Source organism: Heterodontus francisci, chromosome 32, assembly GCF_036365525.1.
Source record: "Heterodontus francisci isolate sHetFra1 chromosome 32, sHetFra1.hap1, whole genome shotgun sequence".
Classification (NCBI taxonomy): Eukaryota; Metazoa; Chordata; class Chondrichthyes; order Heterodontiformes; family Heterodontidae; genus Heterodontus; species Heterodontus francisci.
In genome coordinates, this window is record NC_090402.1 from 27,111,740 (window position 1) to 27,124,858 (window position 13,119).

General features: G+C 42.3%; 1 protein-coding gene across 7 annotated transcripts in view; it reads left to right on the top strand.

The window, feature by feature from the left end:
• Positions 1-2,409: 2,409 nt before the first annotated feature.
• The window catches only part of strbp (spermatid perinuclear RNA binding protein), a 179,082-nt gene continuing 168,372 nt past the window's right edge, over positions 2,410-13,119 (top strand). For 3 of the 7 annotated variants that reach the window (XM_068012534.1, XM_068012528.1, XM_068012533.1), the window contains exon 1: positions 2,415-2,582. The gene's annotated coding sequence lies outside the window, so the exon portion shown is untranslated. Of the gene's footprint in view, positions 2,583-2,692; positions 2,915-3,409; positions 3,548-13,119 lie in introns of those variants that run through there. The other 4 variants (XM_068012531.1, XM_068012532.1, XM_068012530.1 and 1 more) reach the window with 4 other exon arrangements.

Sequence of the window (13,119 nt, forward strand, 5' to 3'; positions counted from 1 at the left end):
AAAGACGGCAAAAGACCCCTTGACACATTGCTCACCTGGGTCGTAACAAGTAAAGGCCTGCTCGGGTCTGGAAAAAAAAACCCGCCCTGAACCCGACAGAACCACATCGGACCCGAGTCCTTCCATTTTTTACTGTGCCCGACCAGACCACAGTGCACTCGCTGTACTTACCATTTTTGGATGGATGGAATGGAAGGAAGCTGCACTGCTGCAGCAGGAGCGCGATGACATCATAGGGACACTCCCTCGCTCACTGCGCAGACTCAGAGTCTGCGGAGTACTGTGTTTGTCCGACCCAGACCCAGCCCGATAGCCGGACCTGGAAGAGCGACCTGACCCAAACCCGACACGTCGTCGGGTCCGGTCGGATTCGGGTCGGGTAGCAGACCTTTAGTAATAAGTGCCTAATCAAAGGATGAGGTTCTGTTCCTCGACCTTATGTTGAGTTTCATTGGAACACTGCAGGAAGCTGAGAACAAAAAGCAAGGTAGAAATTAAAATGACAGGCGACTGGAAGCTGGAGGTCACGCTTGTGGACCAAATAGAGGTGTTCCACAAAGCAGTCACCCAATCTGGGTTTGGCCTCCCCAATGTAAAGCAGACCACATTGTGAGCAGCGAATATACTACGCAGCATATTCTAAACTGAAAGTACACAAATTGCTGCTTCACCTGGAAGGAGTGTTTGGAGCCTTGGACATGAGAAGGGAGGAGGTAAAAGAGGTGTTGCATCTCCTGCATGGAAAGGTGCCATGGGAAGGAATGTTGGAGGTCATTTTTTTTATTCATTCATGGGATGTGGGCATCACTGGCCAGGCCAGCATTTATTGCCCATCCCTAACTGCCCTTGAGAAGGTGGTGGTGATTGAGGAGTGGACCAGGGTGGCGTGGGGGGAACATTCCCTTCGCAATGCTGAAAGAGGAGGGGACGTTGCGTTTGGCAGTGGCATCATGTTGGAGGTGGTGGAAATAGCGGAAGATGAATACAGAGGCTGGTGGGGCAGAAGACGAGGACAATGGGAACTCCATTATAGTTCTGGGAGTGAGGGGGAAGGGGTGAAAGTAGAAGAGCGGGAAATGGGACGGACACAGTCAAGGGCCCTGTCAATCACTGTGTGGGTGTGTGGGTGCGTGGGGGGGGGGGGGGGGGGGGGTGAGGAGAAAGGAAGACTTAGAATCGTTGGTGTGGAAAGTTGCATCATCAGAACATATGCAAAAGAGGGGGAGAAGCTGGGAGAATGGAATGGATTCCTTACAGGAAGCAACATGTGAGCAAGGTAGCTGTGGGAGACAGTGGGCTTAAAGTGAATATTTGTTGATAGTCTATCCCCAGAAATGGAGAGAAGTCGACAAAGGGAAGAGTCAGAGATGGCCCATTTGAAGGTGAGACAAGGGTGGAAATTGGAATCTCTTCTCCCTTCCACCCGATCACAGACCTTCCCAATTGATCTTTTTCCACCCTCCCCTCTTTCACTTACTTGCTTAAAACATGTTGAACTTTACCCAGTTCTGATGAAATGTTCACTGTTTCTCTCTCCACAGATGCTGCCTGACCTGTATTTCCAGCATCCACAGTATTTTGTTTTTGTACTAGTGATAAAAACAGCCCTATCAAACATTCAGGCCCACAAAATTCAAACAAGGCAAACCACGGAGTAAGGAATAGAAATGCAAATTGGCTCGAGTTGCTTGGGCTTTAAGGGATGGACCTCCAGGGCTCAGGGTGTAAGTAGCCATTCAGCAAAGGGTAGGACGTCCTGACTTGAGAAACAAATCCAAAAAAACAGAATTAACCAAAGCATATTAACAGACTTGAATCCAACCATCCTTTCATCGTTAACTGCTTTTAGGGATAGGGCTGAAAGTTAACATTAACTTGAATGTAGGATAAAGCCAATATTTTCCCTATATCAATTGAAATAATTTTCCATCGTCCATGTGAAGTGATGGAAGGGGATTGTTTTCGACAAGACATTTTCCTCTCTCTTAAATCATATTCTCAAAACCTATACGGCGAAACTACAAGCATTCCTACTGTCAAGGTCTACGGAGCTCCACACTGTCAGCAGTTTGTTTCCCTCCCAATTTTGACGAGTACACTACCTCCCACTTCCTTGGCATTCGGCTTTACCTCCATAGTCAGGCTGCTCCCAGGGCGTAGTCATAGTTTGAGCACTCTTCTACTTTTGTATCCCACAACTTGAGTTTTCTTCTCCTACTGGCGACTTTCCTGTAGCTCGCCTCTAACCATTACCCTAGGCCATCTCCTGTGACCAGACTCTCCTCCCATGTCCTGGTTACTTCTCCTGTTGCTATGTTGTGTTCATAGCCTCGAGTCGGTCTGATGGGCAGGAGGCCCCGTCTCCAAGGAGCGTGCGGATTGCACCAATGAGAGGCGGCGGCGCGGCCCACGTGAGCGGCGGTTGGTGCCGGCGCTCAGAGTGAGGGCTGAATTCCGCACTCAGACGCGGTAGGTCAGTTTACTCGCACTCCTATTAACTGACGTTTAATGTTCCTCGTCTATCGCGAAGTGAATTAATTTACGTTCTTGAAACTCCCGGCGTGGTCACCGAATTGATTTGAGTGAGTTTCACCTCGATGTTTTTTTCTGAAGCATTGTTGAACTGATTGGAATGTCTCTGTATTTTCCTTTCCGTCTCTCGCGTGGTAGAGTCGGATCCAGGCTCCATCCGGTGCGGTGCTAAATAGTGAGCCTATTCCCTCAGGCCTTTCTGGGCATGCGCAGATGTGCCCAACACTGCTTCCTGCCATATATTGGACCTCAAAAGGACATTGATTTTATTGTGTGTGAAAATTTTTATGAAATTTAAAAATAACTTGATTTGAACGATGTGATTTGGAGAAGGATGTGAGTTTAGCAGAAGGCACTTAGTCACAATTAAGTCTGAGTTCGGGTACGAGTTTTTCTTTTGTTCATGTACTTTGTGGTTAGGTTATTAAAATAATTGTGTCTGGGGGATTCATTGCTTTGTGTGTTTTTCATTAGCAACTGTTGACCTCTGACATGGAAAGTGGCTCTTTGAAGGTGCTCGTTGGAAGCAGCTGATGACGTTTCTGTCCGAAATAATTGTTTTTTTTTTGTAAAAGGAAGTGCTGCAGCTTAACATGTGGCTTTTGTTTTGTAATGAAGTTCTTTAGTGAAGATGCATTGACATTGAAGAATAAATAAATCTGTGGTGTTATGCAAGATGAAAGTATTAAGCGTTTTTATTTACTAAATTTAAATAAAATATGCTGGCTCTTAAAAAAAGCCTTTTTCATTTCTTTGTCTAAAGTGTGAAATATTTCATGTTGCTATAGAAATTGTTCTAGGTTTGCTAAATGTGATACCATTGGTGACTTCCGTTTCTCGTGTGCGGGCTGATTTGTGCCACCGCGCTGCGAGAAAACATTTGAAGGAAAAGCACACACAACTGCTACGTTTTAAATCTTTGTCATTCTCGCATTACACTGCTGTTGCACGGGAGAGAAAAAATATGATCGTGGATTCCTCCAATGAGGAAAAATCTGATTACATTTCGTACCAGGTTGGCCTTTCCGTTGCTGTCGCGACATTTCTTGGATTTTCTACCTTTTACATCGTGTAATTAATTTGGAAGTTAGCAGAAGTGATCTCCGTATTGGATTTGCTGGGGTCCACTATTTGGCAGGCTAAAACCTGTAGGTGCATTGTTCGACATCAACACTTAATACAATACGGCGTCTTCTGATGAAGAATTGGGTATTCTTTTTGCAATTATTTTTCTTTTTTGTGCAAATTCCGGTTTGTCGCATTGTCCTTGACCCAAATTTACGTTCTACTTATTTGGTGAGAGTAATCATTTTAAGTGTATAAAAGGAAATGTATACAAAATTCAACCACATTTCGTCAACGATTTAAGGCGGTAAACAGTGTGCCAGCTGGAATTCTGTAAATTCACTTTTCTGTTGCTTTGCAGAATATTTAATTATGTATTGCAAAACTGGTCTTCTGAATTGCGAGAGCTGTCCAGTTAAGCCATGCATTATTATTTGTGAATGAGCTGCCACATAGAACTGATATTTTTCTTTCAGTTCTGCAAAATTGCATTAAATTTAGAATATGCAGCGAACTGCATACCTCTATGGTGCCTTTGCGCAGAATATTTATAGCTTGCATGTAAGTGAAACGTTTGCGTGTCGGGTGCAAGCTGACTCCTCCAGTTCTTTGAGATTACGGGTGACACTAGCACGATGGCATTGGAACGCCAAGCAATGTCGAAAGCCCCTTTTTAAGACAACTGTAGGTTCAAATCCAATTTCTGTTTTTACTATGATCAAGGCATCAAAATCCAAACCACGCACAAATAATACATCCTCACTTTATTTCAAAATTCATATCCCATGTTTCAATTGACCTTATTTTAGAAATAGATTTCTCCTGAATTGACTACAGTATTAGAATGACACTAAGTTCTGAATAAGTATTTTGAAACTATTTAAATGTATTTTAGGCTGATAAACTTTAAAAATACTGCAGCGGTGTATATTCTGGGACTTAGTTATTCCTGCAGATGCTGTTTCAGGTGTGGTTTTGTATTTTAAATTTAACAAGTTTCTTATTTGCAGAAAACAATCTGTTTGCTGTAAAAAGAAATGGTCAAGAATAGGTGACTATACATTTGGGAGAGAGTTTGTGTTTTCCAGCAGCTTTGGAATTTTTTGGAACAGCTTGACATTCAAATTTGGGCATTGTGCTTGTTCTGGTTTAGAACTATGGATTTCCAGAAGATAACTGAGCATTGCTTAAAAGATGTTGGCTTTTGGGCACTAGACAGACGAGCAGTCTTGCCAGTGTTGCGCTGCGGAAGACTTTGTTGTCTGGTAGGCTGTTTGACAACGTAGTAAAGTTGGCTGTTGACAGTTGATATGCGGAAGCTGATCTTGTGCTTGCTATGAGAACATATAAAATAGAAGCAGGAGTAGACCATACAGCCCATCACACCTGCTCTGCAATTCAGTAAGATCACGGCTGAACTTGTACATCACCTCTAGTTTCCTACCTTATTCCGATATTCCTTAATTCCTTTAGAATCATGGAAAGTTTACGGCAAAGAAAGATGCCACTTGACCCATCGTGTCTGTGCCGGCCGAGAAACGATCCACCCAGTCAAATCCCACCTTCCAGCATTTGGTCCATAGCCCTGCAGATTACAGCACTTAAGGTGCATAATGTGAGTTGAGGGTTTCTGCCTCAACTACCCTTTCAGGCAGTGAGTTCCAGACCCTCACCACCCTCTGGGTGATAAGCTTTTTCCTCATTCCCTTCCCCTCCCCCCCTAATCATTCTACCAATCACTTTAAATCTGTGCCCCCTAGTCACTGACCTCTGCTAAGGTAAATAGGCCCTTCACCTCCACTCTATCCAGGCCCCTCAAAATTTTGTACGTTTCAATCAGATCTCCCCTCAGCCTTCTCTGTTCCAAGGAGAACAACCCCAGCATATCCAATCTTTCCTCTCAGCTGCATTTTTCCAGTCCCGGAAACATCCTCGTAAATCTCTTCTGTACCCTCTCTCGTGCAGTTACATCCTTTCTGTAATGAGGTGACCAGAACTGCACACAGTACTGAAGTTGTAGCCTAACCAATGATTTATACAGTTCCAGCATAACCTCCCTGTTCTTGTATTCTATACCTCGGCTAATAAAGGAAAGGATTCCATATGCCTTCTTAACCACCTTATCAACCTGTCCTGCTACCTTCAGGGCTCTGTGGACATTTACTCCAAGGTCCCTCACTTCCTCTACACTTCTCAGTATTTTCTCATTAATCATGTATTCCTTTGCCTTGTTTCACCTCCTAAAATGCATCACCTCGCACTTCTCAAGGTTGAATTCCATTTGCCACTTTTCTGCCCATCTGACCAGACCATCAATATCTTCCTGCAGCTATCCCCCTTGCTATCTACCACATGACCAATCTTTGTGTCATCTGCAAACTTCTTGATCATGCCCCCTACATTTATTTCCAAATCGTTAACTTATACCACAAAAAGCAGGGGACCCAGTACTAAGCCCTGTGGAACGCCGCTGGAAACAGCCCTCCAGTCACAAAAACACCCGTCAACAATTACCCTTTTAGTGCCCAAAACTCTTATCAATTTCAGTTCTGAATATACTCATTGAGCATCCACAACCCTCTGGGGAAGAGAACACAAAGATTCACAACCCCCTCAGTGAAGAAATTTCACCTCATCTCAGTCCTAAATAGCCCATCCCTTATCCTGTCTACGACCCCTAGCTCTAGACCCCCCATACAGGGGAAAACAGCCTCTCAGCGTCTACTGTTAAATCCTCTAAGAATTTTATATGTTTCAATGAGATCACTTCTCTTTTTTCTATACTCCAGAGAATATAGGCCTATTCCAGTTCACTTGTTCTCATAGGACAGCTGTCTCATCCGAGGAATCAATCTGCTGAACATTTATTGCACCCCCTCTAAGGCATATATATCCTTCCTTGGGTAAGGAAACCAAAACTGTACACAATACTACAGGTGTGGTCTAACCCCAAATCCTAATAAAATTGCAGCAAGACTTCCTTACTCTTATACTCCAATGTCATTGTAATTAGGGCTGACATATCATTTGCCTTCCTAATTACTTGCTGCACTTGCATGTTAACTTCTTGTGATTTGTGTACAAGGACCCCCAAATCCTTCTGAATACCAACATTTACTAATCTCCCATAAATAAAAACAAAGTAGAAGCGGAGATTGTAGAGGTAATGGATGGGGTGAAAATTGAGAGGCAGAATGTACTGGAAAGGCTGCTTATGCTTAGAGTGTATAAGTCACTGGGTCTGAATGGCTTGCATCCCCCATGTTGCTCAAGAAAGTGAGAGTGGAAATAGTCAGAAGGGCTTGCCATAATCTTCCACTCTTCCCAAGATGTGGAGGAGGTGCCAGAGGATTGGAGAGTGGCAAATGTGATTCTCTTACTCAAGAAAGGATGTAAGGACATTCTTGGTAACTACAGGCTGGTCAGTTTAACATCAGTGGTGGGTAAGGTTTTAGAAACAATGATCAGGGAAAAAAATCAACACGGCACTTGGAGAGGTTTGAGTTAAGTAAGGAGAGCTAGCATGAATTCGTAAAAGGCAGATTGTACTTGACTAATCTAATTGAATTTTTAATGGGAATGCAATGGATATTGTCCATATGGCTTTTAAGAAAGTGTTTGACAAAGTATCACATTACAGGCTGGTTAACAAAATTGAGGCTCATGGAATAGGAGGGTCAGTGTTAGCTTGGATTAAAAAAATTTGGTTTAAGGACAGAAAACAGTGATTTGTGATAAATGGTTATTTTTCAGACTGGAGGATGGTAGACAGTGGTGTTCCCCAATGTACAGTTCTAGGACCACTGTTTCTTTGGATATTGGAATATAGAGTAGAATTTAAAAATTTGATGATGCTAGACTTGGAGTGACAGTGAGGATGGTACCAGTCGACTGCACCAGGAATATAGGAACGTAATATATAGGAGCAGGAGTAGAGCATATGGTCCGTCAAGCCTGCTGCGCCATTCAATATGATCATTGCTGATCTTGGGCTTTAACTCCACTTTCCCGCCTGTTCCCCATAACCCTTGATTCCCTGCGAGATAAAAAATCTGTCTATCCCAGCCTTAAATATATTAACTAATGGAGCATTCACAAACTGCTAGGATAGAGAATTCCAAAGACACTCAACCCTTTGAGTGAAGAAGTTTCTTCTCCTCTTGGTCCTAAATGATCATCCCCTTATCCTGAAACGGTGCCCCTATTTTTAGATTACCCAGCTAGCGGAAACAATCTCTGTGTCTACCCTGTCAAGCCCCTTCAAAATCTTGTAAGTTTCAATGAGATCATCTTCCATTCTTCTAAACTCCAGAGGATACAGGCCCAATTTACTCAGCTTCTCATCGTAAGACAACCCTGTCAACCCAGGGACCAATCTAGCGAACCTTTGCTATACCGTCTCCGATGCACCTTTGCTGTACTGCCTCCAATGTAGCACATAGGCTTGCAGAATGGTCAGACAAGTGGCAGATGGAATTTAATACAGAGAAGTGTGAGGTGATGCATTTTAGCAGAAGGGGTAGGCTGAGGCAATATAGACTAAATGGCACAGTTGTGAAGAGTGTACAGGGACAGAGGGACCGGGGGGTTCATATGCATAGATCTTTGAAGGTGGCAGGGCATATTGAGAGAGTGGTTAGCAAAGTATATGGGATTTTGGTGCTTAAATAGAGGTTTTGAGTACAAATGCAAGGAAGTTATGCTGAATCTTTAGAAAGCTCTGGTTCGGGCACAGCTAGAGTATTGCATCCAGTTCTGAGCACCACACTTTAGAAAGGATGTGAGGGTCATTGAGAGGATGCAGAGGAGATTTACCAAATGGTTCCAGGGATGAGGGATTTTAGCTGCAAGGTTGAGTTGGAGAAGCTGGGGTGATTCTCCTTGGAGCAAAGGAGATTGAGGGGAGATTTGATAGAGGTGTACAAGATTGACAGATTTAGATAAAGTAGACAAAGGAAAGTTCCATTAACTGATGGTACAGGACTAGGGGACACAGGTTTAAGGTTTTCAGCCAGAGATGCAAGGGGGATGTGAGGAAGAGCATTTTTATGCAGTGAGTGATAATGACCTGGAACTCGCTGCCCATGAGGGTGGTGGAAGCAGAGACGATGAATGATTTCAAAAGGAAATTGGATGGGCACTTGAAGGAAATAATCTTGCAGGGCTATAGGGATAGAGTGGGGGAATGGGGCTGATTGGCTTGCTCTATGGCGAGTGGGCATGGACTCGATGGGCTGAATGGCCTCCTTCTGTATCATAATGACTATATGATTGGTTTTTATATTCCTTGCTAGTTTACACTCATTCTGTTTTCTCCCTCTTTATTAATTTCTTGGTCATCTTTTGCTGATTTTTAAAACTCAATTCTCAGGTTTACTACTCTTTTTGGCAACATTGTACGCCTCTTCTTTTAATCTAATGCTATCCTTACTTGCTCAAGTTAGCCGCTTGTATATTTCTTAAAATGTTTGCCATTGTTTATCATATCTTATAATCTACCTGAGCTAGCCTGCCTTTTGTACCTCTGTAATTGATTTTGCTTAACTTTAGGACTCTAGTTTCAGACTTAACCACAGTACTCTCAAACTTGATATGAAGTTTATTATATTATGATCACTCTTCCCTAGAGGATCCTTTTTATTATAAAATTACTAATGAATCTTGTCTCGTTCCACAATACTAGATTTAAAAAGCTTGATTCCTCAACATACTGTTCTAGAAATCTGTCTCGAATACATTCCATGAACTGGTCTTCCAGGCGACTTTTGACAATTTGATTTGCCCAGTCTATATGAAGATTAAAGTTCCTCAGGATTATTGTATTATTCTTACCAAATTTTGTTTTAGGCATACCACTGAAAAGTGACTTAACTCTTTGGAGGCCTATACCTGCACAGTGGCCCACTTGTGCAAGGCATCAGAAGTTGCCTGTGCAAGAGGAATAAAGGGAGTAATCAAATGTAAAATTGTAGAAGGATTTTTAAAAAGTGGTGGAACTGGTAAAGATAAATTTTTAACAAGCAAAATTGCTTTGCATTTTTAGGCTGAAGTTGCACACAGTTTGGGTCTTTACTTAAAGAGCAATTTCTTTGAATCAAAAATCTGTATATAACATTCTTTCTTTGGCCTCCTTGTCTCGAGAGACAATGGGTAAGCGCCTGGAGGTGGTCAGTGGTGTGTGGAGCAGCGCCTGGAGTGGCTATAAAGGCCAATTCTAGAGTGACAGACTCTTCCACAGGTGCTGCAGAAAAATTTGTTTGTCGGGGCTGTTACACAGTTGGCTCTCCCCTTGCGCTTCTGTCTTTTTTCCTGCCAACTGCTAAGTCTCTTCGACTCGCCACACTTTAGCCCCGCCTTTATGGCTGCCCGCCAGCTCTGGCGAACGCTGGCAACTGACTCCCACGACTTGTGATCAATGTCACAGGACTTCATGTCGCGTTTGCAGACATCTTTAAAGCGGAGACATGGACGGCCAGTGGTTCTGATACCAATGGCGAGCTCACTGTACAGTGTATCTTTGGGGATCCTGCCATCTTCCATGCGGCTCACATGGCCAAGATATGTAACATTACATACTACCATATCCGGAGTTCAGAAAGAAATAATGTTAGTAAAGGGTTTTGATGGAAAATTGGAAGGTTAGCCTCTTTAGTGGAGATTATTTACATTTTCTAAATATGAAGTTGCCCATACTCTTATTTTAGTTAATAAACTGCTTAAATATTTGCAAAAACTATTGCAGTGTCTGTAATCTTGTCTTTTAATAAGCTTGTTGTGCTGCTGCTTGTGGATTTTTGTGATTTAGTGCTTTGTGAATTGTGTTAATATGCAGCACAGGACAATTGTCAAACTTCAAGAAAGCACTGATATATATTGTTTTTGAATATACATCATACAATGTATTTTTGAAGTTCATAGTGGATAGCTGTATTTCTTAACAGATGCAAATGTTAAAAATAGAAGTGCCTTGGAGAAAGGTACCACTTGTATGTTGGATTAACCATGTTAGATTGTTTTATCTGTTTTTTCAAAGATGCATATTTTTCCTGTGTCAATAATAGTCTTGGACTGATGCTGTATTTTTTTTAATAATACGACATTCTACTGTTGACGAGATTAGCTTAGCATCTGGTCTTAAAAGAAAGAGGAAAAAAATTATATATGTATTTTAAGTGAAAAAGGCAAACTCACCTCTGTGGTATTTTGTTCCTTAATCGTCTGAGATGAGCTATTAAATGTTTCATCTCCATTTTTGATTTGAAAAAAATATTTTCAAATTGTCAGACTGTACTTAAGTTTCAGGTAAAGAAAACTAGTTAAAGATTTTTAATGGTGGGTTACTGATAATTTTACTGGCACTGATGTTTCAAAATTTGTTGCTTAATATTTGAAGAAATCAGATTTAAAGAAAAGTTCATTCACCTTGACAAAATTTGCAGTTTAAAAAAAAAACCTCCCAGCAACAATCATTGGAGTCTTTTTCACCTCCAATTAAAATATACAGGCAGAAAAAATTACAAATTCACAAGTACAGAGGCAGAAAATGCCAACCCATATCCGTTTGCATGGCTACCATTTATTGAAGGGGGTGGTGGTGGAGGAAGAGAGAGGGGAATAATCAATCATGACATGCTATGAAAGATTCACTATGTGAAGTGAGTTGCTCATATTGCAGTTACAGATGGTTTTAAATGCCATCACAACTTGCACTGAAATAAATTTCAAAGCTGCGAAGGAGTTTTAAAACTTTTCATTCTCGAATGTGGGCAGAGTTGGTGTTATGACCAGGTGAGAAAGGAATCTAGGGTTCCCTCTCAGCCTTCACCTGGTCTTACCAAACAGGGTTTAATTTTAAACACTTTTTTTTTAGCTCCCCCTTAGTGAATCCTTGTTCACTAACTTCCAATTATAAGGCAAAGAGACAGTCAAACAGGTTTTCTTAGGTTTAGAGAAAAAAGGTTGAACTTTATTAAACTTAAACTCTAATTCGATTAACGCCTACAGATGCGTGACGCGCCCACGCTAGCATGCATACGCGATACACACATGCAGATAGAGACAGAAAAGAGCAGAAGAAATAAAGTGGAAAAGTTTGAGACAATATCTGAAGGTGGTTTTGGTTACTGTTCTTCGAGCTCGTTGTAAAGTCCTTGATTGTAGGTAGGTCTTGCTTTTCATTGGGACCCAGTATTATTCTTAAACCTTGTAAGATGTAGGAGACTTTTCCCTCTTGAAGTTTATGTGTCCTCAGTGGGTCCACAGGCTTGAGAAAGAGATGGGAGCAGACAGGAGAGGTCTTCTCATTCCAGGAGCAAACAGTCTTTCTGAGTTCAAAAACCCTGGACCAGCCAGTTAGTCATGTGACCAGCTTGTTTAACCAGTTCTGGCTTTTGTGGATTGTATCACCTTAGTCTCTGGAATGTTCTTCCTTACACCTTCAGTGTCTGGTGATCAAAATCCAATGTGGGTTGAATGTGTCAGGGAATGGTCCTTTTGTCTCCACAAGCACTGTCTGTTAGTATGCAACTGTTTTTCAGCTAAGTGTCTGGCAGCCCTTGTAACAGGTCTTCTCTTCCCAGCAAGTTTAAAATCAATGTCCATATGACAAAATTAATATGCCTCATTCTTGGCAAATGGGAGCTTGCATGACAGTTGGCATTTATTGCCTATTCCAGTTACCTTTGAGAAGGTGGTGATGGGTTACCTCCTTTGATCTATGCAATGAAGATACTCCCACAGTGCAGTTAGGTAGGGAGTTCCACTATTTTGACCCAGCAACAGTAAAGGTGCCACAATATGTTCAAGTTAGAATGATGTGTGACTTAGAGAGAACTTGAAAGTCATGTTTTTCCCCTGCACATGCTGCCCTTGTCCTTCTGTGTGGGGGAGTACCAGCATTTGATAGGTGCTGCCAGGGAAGCCTTGGTCAGTTGTTGCCGTGCATCCTGTAGATGGTAAACACTGCAGCCACAGTACACTGCAACATCTGGTCTTGACTGAAAAGTTATGAAACATTGGAAAACTAGAGCCTGTGTCTTCAGCCTCCACCACAAACTCCAGACATTTACCATTGACTGCACCCCATCCTTGGCTACTGTCTTAGGCTATACCAGACCGTACACAACTTCAGCATCCTGTTCAACCCTGAGATGTTCGTGCCACTTTCTCATTCTACACCCTGAATAAACTTAAGCTCATCCAAAACTGTGCTACCAGTATCTTGTCCCACACCAAGCCATTCTCACTAATCGCACCTTACCTTGCTGACGTCCATTGGTTCCCACTCTCCCAGTTCCTCATTTAAAATTCTCATCTTGTGTTTAAGTCTCTTCCTCCCTCAATCTCTGTAACCTCCTGTAGCCCCCCTCCCCCAAAGTCTTTGTTCCTCTGACATGTGTCCCATTCAGGACAAAGCAGTCGTTTGATCAATAACCTATCTGTTTGTTGATTGGCATCCTTCCATCTACGAAAAATGATGGACATGTCGCAAGCAATCCATTTAGGTGGGGTGTGTTCTGTTTA